The sequence below is a fragment of the Pleurodeles waltl genome, chromosome 12 (genome assembly GCF_031143425.1).
Source record: "Pleurodeles waltl isolate 20211129_DDA chromosome 12, aPleWal1.hap1.20221129, whole genome shotgun sequence".
In the NCBI taxonomy this organism is placed as follows: Eukaryota; Metazoa; Chordata; class Amphibia; order Caudata; family Salamandridae; genus Pleurodeles; species Pleurodeles waltl.
This window is the reverse complement of record NC_090451.1, coordinates 715,921,763-715,932,212: the sequence shown is the minus strand read 5'-3', so window position 1 is coordinate 715,932,212 and position 10,450 is coordinate 715,921,763.

The following is a 10,450-nucleotide window of genomic DNA, read 5'->3' as shown; positions in this document are numbered from 1 at the left end:
GGGACTCAGGGGGCTGGACAGTAATGACGGGGACACGGGGGGTGGACAGTAATGACGGGGACACGGGGGTGGACAGTAATGACGTGGACACAGGGGGGCTGGACAGTAATGATGGAGACACAGGGGGGTCTGGACAGTAATGATGGAGACACAGGGGGCTGGACAGTAACGACGGGGACACAGGGGGGTGGACAGTAATGATGGGGACACAGGGGGGTGGACAGTAATGACGGGGACACGGGGGGTGGACAGTAATGACGTGGACACAGGGGGGCTGGACAGTAATGATGGAGACACAGGGGGGTCTGGACAGTAATGATGGAGACACAGGGGGCTGGACAGTAATGAAGGGGACACAGGGGGGTGGACAGTAATGATTGGGACACAGGGGGGGTGGACAGTAATGATGGGGACACAGGGGGGTGGACAGTAATGATGGAGACACAGGGGGCTGGACAGTAATGACAGAGAAACAGGGGGCTGGACAGTAATGACAGAGAAACAGGGGGCTAGACAGTAATGATAGAGAAACGGGGGGGGCTGGACAGTAATGACGGAGACACAGGAGGGCTGGACAGTAATGACGGAGACACAGGGGGGTCTGGACAGTAATGACGGAGACACAGGGGGGTCTGGACAGTAATGACGGAGACACAGGGGGGCTGGACAGTAATGACGGAGACACAGAGGGGCTGGACAGTAATGATGGAGACACAGGGGGGCTGGACAGTAATGATGGAGACACAGGGGGCTGGACAGTAATGACGGAGACACGGGGGGACTGGACAGTAATGACGGAGACACGGGGGGACTGGACACTAATGACAGAGACACGGGGGGACTGGACAGTAATGACGGAGACACAGGAGGGCTGGACAGTAATGACGGAGACACGGGTGTGGACAGTAATGACGGGGATACAGGGGGGTGGACAGTAATGACGGGGAAACAGGGGGCTGGACAGTAATGACAGGGACAGAGGGGGAGCTGGCAATAATGATGGAGACACGGGGGCTGGACAGTAATGATGGAGACACAGGGGGGCTGGACAGTAATTGTGGAGACACACGGGGGCTGGACAGTAATGATGGAGACACGGGGTGGAGAGTAATGATGGAGACACGGGGGCTGGACAGTAATGATGGGGACACGGGGGCTGGACATAATGATGGAGACACAGAGGGGCTGGACAGTAATGATGGAGACACAGGGGGCTGGACAGTAATGACGGGGACACAGAGGGGTGGACAGTAATGACGGGGACTCAGGGGGCTGGACAGTAATGACGGGGACTCAGGGGGCTGGACAGTAATGACGGGGACACAGAGGGGCTGGACAGTAATGATGGGGACACAGGGGGGCTGGACAGTAATGATGGAGACACAGGGGGGCTGGACAGTAATGATGGAGACACAGGGGGGCTGGACAGTAATGATGGAGACACAGGGGGGTCTGGACAGTAATGATGGGGACACAGGGGGGTGGACAGTAATGACGTGGACACGGGGGTGGACAGTAATGACGGGGACACAGGGGGGTGGACAGTAATGATGGAGACACAGGGGGCTGGACAGTAATGACGGGGACACAGGGGGGTGGACAGTAATGACGGGGACACAGGGGGGTGGACAGTAATGATGGAGACACAGGGGGGTGGACAGTAATGATGGAGACACAGGGGGCTGGACAGTAATGACGGGGACACAGGGGGGTGGACAGTAATGATGTGGACACAGGGGGCTGGACAGTAATGATGGAGACACAGGGGGGCTGGACAGTAATGACTGAGACACAGGGGGGCTGGACAGTAATGACGGAGAAACGGGGGGACTGGACAGTAATGACGGAGACATGGGGGGACTGGACAGTAATGACGGAGACACGGGTGACTGGACAGTAATGACGGAGACAAAGGAGGGCTGGACAGTAATGACGGAGACACAGGAGGGCTGGACAGTAATGACAGAGACACAGGAGGGCTGGACAGTAATGATGGAGACACAGGGGGGCTGGACAGTAATGATGGAGACACGGGGTGGACAGTAATGATGGGGACACAGGGGGGTCTGGACAGTAATGATGGAGACACAGGGGGCTGGACAGTAATGAAGGGGACACAGGGGGGTGGACAGTAATGATGGGGACACAGGGGGGGTGGACAGTAATGATGGGGACACAGGGGGGTGGACAGTAATGATGGAGACACAGGGGGCTGGACAGTAATGACAGAGAAACAGGGGGCTGGACAGTAATGACAGAGAAACAGGGGGCTAGACAGTAATGATAGAGAAACGGGGGGGGCTGGACAGTAATGACGGAGACACAGGAGGGCTGGACAGTAATGACGGAGACACAGGGGGGTCTGGACAGTAATGACGGAGACACAGGGGGGTCTGGACAGTAATGACGGAGACACAGGGGGGCTGGACAGTAATGACGGAGACACAGAGGGGCTGGACAGTAATGATGGAGACACAGGGGGGCTGGACAGTAATGATGGAGACACAGGGGGCTGGACAGTAATGACGGAGACACGGGGGGACTGGACAGTAATGACGGAGACACGGGGGGACTGGACACTAATGACAGAGACACGGGGGGACTGGACAGTAATGACGGAGACACAGGAGGGCTGGACAGTAATGACGGAGACACGGGTGTGGACAGTAATGACGGGGATACAGGGGGGTGGACAGTAATGACGGGGAAACAGGGGGCTGGACAGTAATGACAGGGACAGAGGGGGAGCTGGCAATAATGATGGAGACACGGGGGCTGGACAGTAATGATGGAGACACAGGGGGGCTGGACAGTAATTGTGGAGACACACGGGGGCTGGACAGTAATGATGGAGACACGGGGTGGAGAGTAATGATGGAGACACGGGGGCTGGACAGTAATGATGGGGACACGGGGGCTGGACATAATGATGGAGACACAGAGGGGCTGGACAGTAATGATGGAGACACAGGGGGCTGGACAGTAATGACGGGGACACAGAGGGGTGGACAGTAATGACGGGGACTCAGGGGGCTGGACAGTAATGACGGGGACTCAGGGGGCTGGACAGTAATGACGGGGACACAGAGGGGCTGGACAGTAATGATGGGGACACAGGGGGGCTGGACAGTAATGATGGAGACACAGGGGGGCTGGACAGTAATGATGGAGACACAGGGGGGCTGGACAGTAATGATGGAGACACAGGGGGGTCTGGACAGTAATGATGGGGACACAGGGGGGTGGACAGTAATGACGTGGACACGGGGGTGGACAGTAATGACGGGGACACAGGGGGGTGGACAGTAATGATGGAGACACAGGGGGCTGGACAGTAATGACGGGGACACAGGGGGGTGGACAGTAATGACGGGGACACAGGGGGGTGGACAGTAATGATGGAGACACAGGGGGGTGGACAGTAATGATGGAGACACAGGGGGCTGGACAGTAATGACGGGGACACAGGGGGGTGGACAGTAATGATGTGGACACAGGGGGCTGGACAGTAATGATGGAGACACAGGGGGGCTGGACAGTAATGACTGAGACACAGGGGGGCTGGACAGTAATGACGGAGAAACGGGGGGACTGGACAGTAATGACGGAGACATGGGGGGACTGGACAGTAATGACGGAGACACGGGGGACTGGACAGTAATGACGGAGACAAAGGAGGGCTGGACAGTAATGACGGAGACACAGGAGGGCTGGACAGTAATGACAGAGACACAGGAGGGCTGGACAGTAATGATGGAGACACAGGGGGGCTGGACAGTAATGATGGAGACACGGGGTGGACAGTAATGATGGGGACACAGGGGGCTGGACAGTAATGACGGAGACACGGGGTGGACAGTAATGATGGAGACACAGGGGGGTGGACAGTAATGATGGAGACACAGGGGGTGGACAGTAATGACGGGGACACGGGGGTGGACAGTAATGATGGAGACACAGGGGGGCTGGACAGTAAAGATGGGGACACAGGGGGGTGGACAATAATGATGGGGACACAGGGGGGTGGACAGTAATGACGGGGACACGGGGTGGACAGTAATGACGGGGACACAGGGGGGTGGACAGTAATGACGGGGACACAGGGGGGTGGACAGTAATGATAGAGACACAGGGGGGCTGGAGAGTAATGATAGAGACACAGGGGGGCTGGAGAGTAATGACGGAGACACAAGGGGGGCTGGAGAGTAATGACGGAGACACAGGGGAGCTGGAGAGTAATGATGGAGACACAGGGGGACTGGAGAGTAATGATGGAGACACGGGAGGCTGAACAGTAATGATGGAGACACAGGGGGGGCTGGAGAGTAATGATGGAGACACAGGGGGGGCTGTACAGTAATGATGGAGACACAGGGGGTGCACAGTAATGATGGAGACACAGGGGAGCTGAACAGTAATGATGGAGACACGGGCAGACAGTAATGATGGAGACACAGGTGGGCTGTACAGTAATGACGGAGACACGGGGGGGCTGAACAGTAATGATGGAGACATGGGGGGCGGACAGTAATGACGGAGACACGGGGGGCTGAACAGTAATGATGGACACATGGGGGGCGGACAGTAATGACGGAGACACAGGGGGGTGGACAGTAATGATAGAGACACAGGGGGGGCTGAACAGTAATGATGGAGACATGGGGGGTGGACAGTAATGATGGAGACAGGGGGGTGGACAGTAATGACGGAGACACAGGGGGGGGCTGAACAGTAATGATGGAGACATGGGGGGTGGACAGTAATGATGGAGACACAGGGGGGTGGACAGTAATGATGGAGACACAGGGGGGTGGACAGTAATGATGGAGACACAGGGGGCTGGACAGTAATGATGGAGACACAGGGGGGTGGACAGTAATGATGGAGACACAGGGGGGTGGACAGTAATGATGGAGACACAGGGGGGGCTGAACAGTAATGATGGAGACATGGGGGGTGGACAGTAATGATGGAGACAGGGGGGTGGACAGTAATGACGGAGACACAGGGGGGGCTGAACAGTAATGATGGAGACATGGGGGGTGGACAGTAATGACGGAGACACAGGGGGGTGGACAGTAATGATGGAGACACAGGGGGGTGGACAGTAATGATGGAGACACAGGGGGTGGACAGTAATGATGGAGACACAGGGGGGTGGACAGTAATGATGGAGACACAGGGGGTGGACAGTAATGATGGAGACACAGGAGGGCTGGACAGTAATGACGGAGACACACGGGGGTGGACAGTAATGATGGGGACACAGGGGGGCTGGACAGTAATGATGGAGACACAGGGGGTGGACAGTAATGATGGAGACACAGGAGGGCTGGACAGTAATGACGGAGACACAGGGGGGTGGACAGTAATGATGGAGACACAGGGGGTGGACAGTAATGACGGGGACACAGGGGGGTGGACAGTAATGACGTGGACACAGGGGGGCTGGACAGTAATGATGGAGACACAGGGGGCTGGACAGTAATGACGGGGACACAGGGGGGTGGACAGTAATGACGGGGACACAGGGGGGTGGACAGTAATGACTGGGACACAGGGGGGTGGACAGTAATGATGGAGACACAGGGGGGTGGACAGTAATGATGGAGACACAGGGGGGTCTGGACAGTAATGATGGAGACACGGGGCTGGACAGTAATGACGTGGACACAGGGGGGTGGACAGTAATGATGGGGACACAGGGGGGTGGACAGTAATGATGGGGACACAGGGGGTCTGGACAGTAATGACGTGGACACAGGGGGTCTGGACAGTAATGACGGAGATACAGGGGGTCTGGACAGTAATGATGGAGACACAGGGGGGTGGACAGTAATGATGGGGACACGGGGGGCTGAACAGTAATGATGGAGACATGGGGGGCGGACAGTAATGACGGAGACACGGGGGGCTGAACAGTAATGATGGAGACATGGGGGGCGGACAGTAATGACGGAGACACAGGGGGGTGGACAGTAATGATAGAGACACAGGGGGGGCTGAACAGTAATGATGGAGACATGGGGGGTGGACAGTAATGATGGAGACAGGGGGGTGGACAGTAATGACGGAGACACAGGGGGGGCTGAACAGTAATGATGGAGACATGGGGGGTGGACAGTAATGATGGAGACACAGGGGGGTGGACAGTAATGATGGAGACACAGGGGGGTGGACAGTAATGATGGAGACACAGGGGGCTGGACAGTAATGATGGAGACACAGGGGGGTGGACAGTAATGATGGAGACACAGGGGGGTGGACAGTAATGATGGAGACACAGGGGGGGCTGAACAGTAATGACGGAGACACAGGGGGGTGGACAGTAATGATGGAGACACAGGGGGTGGACAGTAATGATGGAGACACAGGGGGGTGGACAGTAATGATGGAGACACAGGGGGTGGACAGTAATGATGGAGACACAGGAGGGCTGGACAGTAATGACGGAGACACAGGGGGGTGGACAGTAATGATGGGGACACAGGGGGGCTGGACAGTAATGATGGAGACACAGGGGGTGGACAGTAATGATGGAGACACAGGAGGGCTGGACAGTAATGATGGAGACACGGGGTGGAGAGTAATGATGGAGACACGGGGGCTGGACAGTAATGATGGGGACACGGGGGCTGGACATAATGATGGAGACACAGAGGGGCTGGACAGTAATGATGGAGACACAGGGGGCTGGACAGTAATGACGGGGACACAGAGGGGTGGACAGTAATGACGGGGACTCAGGGGGCTGGACAGTAATGACGGGGACTCAGGGGGCTGGACAGTAATGACGGGGACACAGAGGGGCTGGACAGTAATGATGGGGACACAGGGGGGCTGGACAGTAATGATGGAGACACAGGGGGGCTGGACAGTAATGATGGAGACACAGGGGGGTCTGGACAGTAATGATGGGGACACAGGGGGGTGGACAGTAATGACGTGGACACAGGGGGGTGGACAGTAATGACGGGGACACAGGGGGGTGGACAGTAATGATGGAGACACAGGGGGCTGGACAGTAATGACGGGGACACAGGGGGGTGGACAGTAATGACGGGGACACAGGGGGGTGGACAGTAATGATGGAGACACAGGGGGGTGGACAGTAATGATGGAGACACAGGGGGCTGGACAGTAATGACGGGGACACAGGGGGGTGGACAGTAATGATGTGGACACAGGGGGCTGGACAGTAATGATGGAGACACAGGGGGGCTGGACAGTAATGACTGAGACACAGGGGGGCTGGACAGTAATGACGGAGAAACGGGGGGACTGGACAGTAATGACGGAGACATGGGGGGACTGGACAGTAATGACGGAGACACGGGGGACTGGACAGTAATGACGGAGACAAAGGAGGGCTGGACAGTAATGACGGAGACACAGGAGGGCTGGACAGTAATGACAGAGACACAGGAGGGCTGGACAGTAATGATGGAGACACAGGGGGGCTGGACAGTAATGATGGAGACACGGGGTGGACAGTAATGATGGGGACACAGGGGGCTGGACAGTAATGACGGAGACACGGGGTGGACAGTAATGATGGAGACACAGGGGGGTGGACAGTAATGATGGAGACACAGGGGGTGGACAGTAATGACGGGGACACGGGGGTGGACAGTAATGATGGAGACACAGGGGGGCTGGACAGTAAAGATGGGGACACAGGGGGGTGGACAATAATGATGGGGACACAGGGGGTGGACAGTAATGACGGGGACACGGGGTGGACAGTAATGACGGGGACACAGGGGGGTGGACAGTAATGACGGGGACACAGGGGGGTGGACAGTAATGATAGAGACACAGGGGGGCTGGAGAGTAATGATAGAGACACAGGGGGGCTGGAGAGTAATGACGGAGACACAAGGGGGGCTGGAGAGTAATGACGGAGACACAGGGGAGCTGGAGAGTAATGATGGAGACACAGGGGGACTGGAGAGTAATGATGGAGACACGGGAGGCTGAACAGTAATGATGGAGACACAGGGGGGGCTGGAGAGTAATGATGGAGACACAGGGGGGGCTGTACAGTAATGATGGAGACACAGGGGGTGCACAGTAATGATGGAGACACAGGGGAGCTGAACAGTAATGATGGAGACACGGGCAGACAGTAATGATGGAGACACAGGTGGGCTGTACAGTAATGACGGAGACACGGGGGGGCTGAACAGTAATGATGGAGACATGGGGGGCGGACAGTAATGACGGAGACACGGGGGGCTGAACAGTAATGATGGACACATGGGTGGCGGACAGTAATGACGGAGACACAGGGGGGTGGACAGTAATGATAGAGACACAGGGGGGGCTGAACAGTAATGATGGAGACATGGGGGGTGGACAGTAATGATGGAGACAGGGGGGTGGACAGTAATGACGGAGACACAGGGGGGGCTGAACAGTAATGATGGAGACATGGGGGGTGGACAGTAATGATGGAGACACAGGGGGGTGGACAGTAATGATGGAGACACAGGGGGGTGGACAGTAATGATGGAGACACAGGGGGCTGGACAGTAATGATGGAGACACAGGGGGGTGGACAGTAATGATGGAGACACAGGGGGGGCTGAACAGTAATGATGGAGACATGGGGGGTGGACAGTAATGATGGAGACAGGGGGGTGGACAGTAATGACGGAGACACAGGGGGGGCTGAACAGTAATGATGGAGACATGGGGGGTGGACAGTAATGACGGAGACACAGGGGGGTGGACAGTAATGATGGAGACACAGGGGGGTGGACAGTAATGATGGAGACACAGGGGGTGGACAGTAATGATGGAGACACAGGGGGGTGGACAGTAATGATGGAGACACAGGGGGTGGACAGTAATGATGGAGACACAGGAGGGCTGGACAGTAATGACGGAGACACAGGGGGGTGGACAGTAATGATGGGGACACAGGGGGGCTGGACAGTAATGATGGAGACACAGGGGGTGGACAGTAATGATGGAGACACAGGAGGGCTGGACAGTAATGATGGAGACACAGGGGGGTGGACAGTAATGATGGAGACACGGGGTGGACAGTAATGACGGGGACACAGGGGGGTGGACAGTAATGACGTGGACACAGGGGGGCTGGACAGTAATGATGGAGACACAGGGGGCTGGACAGTAATGACGGGGACACAGGGGGGTGGACAGTAATGACGTGGACACAGGGGGGTGGACAGTAATGATGGGGACACAGGGGGGTGGACAGTAATGATGGGGACACAGGGGGTCTGGACAGTAATGACGTGGACACAGGGGGTCTGGACAGTAATGACGGAGATACAGGGGGTCTGGACAGTAATGATGGAGACACAGGGGGGTGGACAGTAATGATGGGGACACGGGGGGCTGAACAGTAATGATGGAGACATGGGGGGCGGACAGTAATGACGGAGACACGGGGGGCTGAACAGTAATGATGGAGACATGGGGGGCGGACAGTAATGACGGAGACACAGGGGGGTGGACAGTAATGATAGAGACACAGGGGGGGCTGAACAGTAATGATGGAGACATGGGGGGTGGACAGTAATGATGGAGACAGGGGGGTGGACAGTAATGACGGAGACACAGGGGGGGCTGAACAGTAATGATGGAGACATGGGGGGTGGACAGTAATGATGGAGACACGGGGGTGGACAGTAATGATGGAGACACAGGGGGGTGGACAGTAATGATGGAGACACAGGGGGCTGGACAGTAATGATGGAGACACAGGGGGGTGGACAGTAATGATGGAGACACAGGGGGGGCTGAACAGTAATGATGGAGACATGGGGGGTGGACAGTAATGATGGAGACAGGGGGGTGGACAGTAATGACGGAGACACAGGGGGGGCTGAACAGTAATGATGGAGACATGGGGGGTGGACAGTAATGACGGAGACACAGGGGGGTGGACAGTAATGATGGAGACACAGGGGGGTGGACAGTAATGATGGAGACACAGGGGGGGCTGAACAGTAATGATGGAGACATGGGGGGTGGACAGTAATGACGGAGACACAGGGGGGTGGACAGTAATGATGGAGACACAGGGGGGTGGACAGTAATGATGGAGACACAGGGGGTGGACAGTAATGATGGAGACACAGGGGGGTGGACAGTAATGATGGAGACACAGGGGGTGGACAGTAATGATGGAGACACAGGATGGCTGGACAGTAATGACGGAGACACAGGGGGGTGGACAGTAATGATGGGGACACAGGGGGGCTGGACAGTAATGATGGAGACACAGGGGGTGGACAGTAATGATGGAGACACAGGAGGGCTGGACAGTAATGACGGAGACACAGGGGGGTGGACAGTAATGATGGAGACACAGGGGGTGAACAGTAATGACGGGGACACAGGGGGGTGGACAGTAATGACGTGGACACAGGGGGGTGGACAGTAATGATGGAGACACAGGGGGGTGGACAGTAAT